The 3655-nt window shown below is 37.4% G+C and overlaps 1 pseudogene; it reads right to left on the minus strand.

Annotated features, from left to right (window-relative positions):
- Positions 1-2654: 2654 nt before the first annotated feature.
- On the minus strand, positions 2655-3378 carry LOC787851 (RNA-binding protein with multiple splicing-like; annotated as a pseudogene).
- Positions 3379-3655: the final 277 nt, after the last annotated feature.

The raw sequence follows: 3655 nt of genomic DNA on the forward strand, positions 1-3655 counted from the left end.
GATTTATTTTTTTTAATTTTATTTTATTTTTAAACTTTACATAATTGTGTTAGTTTTGCCAAATGTCAAAATGAATCCGCCACTGGTATACATGTGTCCCCCATCCTGAACCCTCCTCCCTCCTCCCTCCTTTAATCCATTGTACATTCTTGCATCCATTGTCAAAGATAAGGTGTCCATATGTGCGTGGATTTATCTCTGGGCTTTCTATTTTATTCCATTGATCAATATTTCTGTCTTTGTGCCAGTACCATACTGTCTTGATAACTGTGGCTTTGTAATAGAGCCTCAAGTCATGTAGGTTGATTCCTCCAGTTCCATTCTTCTTTCTCAAGATAGCTTTGGCTATTCGAGGTTTTTTGTATTTCCATACAAATTGTGAAATTATTTGTTCTAGCTCTCTGAAGAATACCGTTGGTAGCTTGATAGGGATTGCATTGAATCTATAAATTGCTTTGGGTAGTATACTCATTTTCACTATATTGATTCTTCCAATCCATGAACATGATATATTTTTCCATCTATTAGTGTCCTCTTTGATTTCTTTCACCAGTGTTTTATAGTTTTCTATGTATAGGTCTTTAGTTTCTTTAGGTAGCTATATTCCTAAGTATTTTACTCTTTCCGTTGCAATGGGGAATGGAATTGTTTCCTTAATTTCTCTTTCAGTTTTCTCATTATTAATGTATAGGAATGCAAGGGATTTCTGTGTGTTGATTTTATATCCTGAAACTTTACTATATTCATTGATTTGTTCCAATAATTTTCTGGTGGAGTCTTTAGGGTTTTCTCTGTAGAGGATCATGTCATCTGCAAACAGTGAGTGCTTTACTTCTTCTTTTCCAATTTGGATTCCTTTTATTTCTTTTTCTGCTCTGATTGCTGTGGCCAAAACTTCCAAAACTATGTTGAATATTAATGGTGAAAGTGGGCACCCTTGTCTTGTTCCTGACTTTAGAGGAAATGCTTTCAATTTTTCACCATTGAGGATAATGTTTGCTATGGGTTTGTCATATATAGCTTTTACTATGTTGAGGTATGTTCCTTCTATTCCTGTTTTCTGGAAAGTTCTTATCATAAATGGATGTTGAATTTTGTCAAAGGCTTTCTCTGCATCTATTGAGATAATCATATGGTTTTTATTCTTAAATTTGTTAATGTGGTGTATTACATTGATTGATTTGAGGATATTGAAGAATCCTTGCATCCCTGGGATAAAGCCCACTTGGTCATGGTGTATGATCTTTTTAATGTGTTGTTGGATTCTGGTTGCTAGAATTTTCTTAAGGATTTTTGCATCTATGTTCATCAGTGATATTGGCCTGTAGTTTTCTTTTTTTGTGGGATCTTTGTCAGGTTTTGGTATTAGGTGATGGTGGCCTCATAGAATGAGTTTGGAAGTTTACCTTCCTCTGCAATTTTCTGGAAGAGTTTGAGCAGGATAGGTGTTAGCTCTTCTCTAAATTTTTGGTAGAATTCAGCTGTGAAGCCGTCTGGACCTGGGCTTTTGTTTGCTGGAAGATTTTTGATTACAGTTTCAATTTCCGTGCTTGTGATGGGTCTGTTAAGATTTTCTATTTCTTCCTGGTCCAGTTTGGAAAGTTGTACTTTTCTAAGAATTTGTCCATTTCTTCCACGTTGTCCTTTTTATTGGCATACAATTGTTGATAGTAGTCTCTTATGATCCTTTGTATTTCTGTGTTGTCTGTTGTGATCTCTCTATTTTCATTTCTAATTTTATTAATTTGACTTTTCTCCCTTTATTTCTTGATGAATGTGGCTAATGGCTTGTGAATTTTATTTATCCTTTCAAAGAGCCAGCTTTTGGCTTTGTTGATTCATGCTATGGTCTCTTTTGTTTCTTTTGCATTTATTTCTGCCCTAATTTTTAAGATTTCTTTCCTTCTGCTAACCCTGGGGTTCTTCATTTCTTCCTTTTCTAGTTGCTTTAGGTGTAGGGTTAGGTTATTTATTTGACTTTTTTCTTGTTTCTTGAGGTGTGCCTGTATTGCTATGAACTTTCCCCTTAGGACTGCTTTTAAAGTGTCCCACAGGTTTTGAGTTGTGTTTTCATTTTCATTAGTTTGTATGCAAATTTTGATTTCTTTTTTGATTTCTTCTGTGATTTGCTGGTTATTCAGCATCATGTTGTTCAGCCTCCATATGTTGGAATTTTTAATAGATTTTCTCCTGTAATTGAGATCTAATCTTACTGCATTGTGGTCAGAAAAGATACTCGGAATAATTTCAATTTTTTTGAGTTTACCAAGGCTAGATTTATGGCCCAGGATGTGATCTATCCTGGAGAAGGTTCCATGTGCGCTTGAGAAAAAGATGAAATTCATTGTTTTGGGATGAAATGTCCTATAGATATCAATTAGGTCTAACTGGTCTATTGTATCATTTAACGTTTGTGTTTCCTTGTTAATTTTCTGTTTAGTTGATCTATCCATAGGTGTGAGTGGGGTATTAAAGTCTCCCACTATTATTGTGTTATTGTTAATTTCTCCTTTCATACCTGTTAGCATTTGTCTTACATATTGCGGCGCTCCCATGTTGGGCACATATATATTTATAATTTTTATATCTTCTTCTTGGATTGATCTTTTGATCATTATGTAGTGACCATCTTTGTCTCTTTTCTTTTCTTTCTTTTTTTTTTTTTTGCTCTAATTAAAATTTTTATTGAAATCTCTCAAACGTTACCAAGAAATAGTTTTTGCAAAAGGGAGGGAAGGGAAAAAACAAACAACAACAACAAAAAACAGCTAACAAGCAAATTCAACATGGGAGCTCCCTTTGCTGGTCTGCAGTAGGTTGATATGTTACAAACACATTCCCAGAGACAAATCTAATTTGCTGGAGAAGTGGACAAAAGACAGGTGTGTTGGGCTTTGCCTCAGGAGAGAAACACTGGGCATGCAGTGAAGCGGGGTAGGTGAAAGCAGGAGGAGGCAGCACAGGCGCTAAGTCCGCTGGGTACAGAGGGTACGGGGCCCACACTTCAGGGCTACTGGGGTAAAGTGCAGGCACTGTGAGCTCATATGGCTCTCTGGCAATGAACTGAGGTACAGTGTTGAGCAGAGGAGTACTAGGGTTTGGAGTCCCTACTAGTTTGTTCTTGGCCATCTTCGTGTTTGCCTTAGCAAACTCTAGTCATAGTGTTTGCGGAATTTCAGGATCGAAGCGGATGCCATTCAAAGCATTCTTGGCAGCTTCTGCTTCTAAGCGACTGTCAAAACTGACAAAACCTACGGGCTGCTTAGATGTGAGCTTTATAAGAGAACCTTCGTAGCCCTTAAATGGTCTGAAAAGCAGATATAGCTCCCGAGGTTTGATGTCCAGAGGGAGACCGCTGACAGAGAGTCCGGACCTGGTATATCATAGGCACTCAATAAATATTTGTAGGCTGAGGGAACATTTCTCACTGCCAGCCGACCTGGAGGCCAAGACAGATGATCTTCAGAGGGTAAAAGCCGCTGAAAGAAGGGAGACTCAGCATACTGGGAGGTCAGCGTACCATGCCTGTTGGCTCCCCACACGCCAAACTCATCTTTGTCTCTTTTCACAGCCTTTGTTTTAAAGTCTATTTTATCTGATATAAGTATTGCTACTCCTGATTTTTTTTGGTCCCTATTTGCATGGAAAATCTTTT

The sequence above is a fragment of the Bos taurus genome, chromosome 7, assembly GCF_002263795.3.
Source record: "Bos taurus isolate L1 Dominette 01449 registration number 42190680 breed Hereford chromosome 7, ARS-UCD2.0, whole genome shotgun sequence".
NCBI lineage: Eukaryota > Metazoa > Chordata > Mammalia > Artiodactyla > Bovidae > Bos > Bos taurus.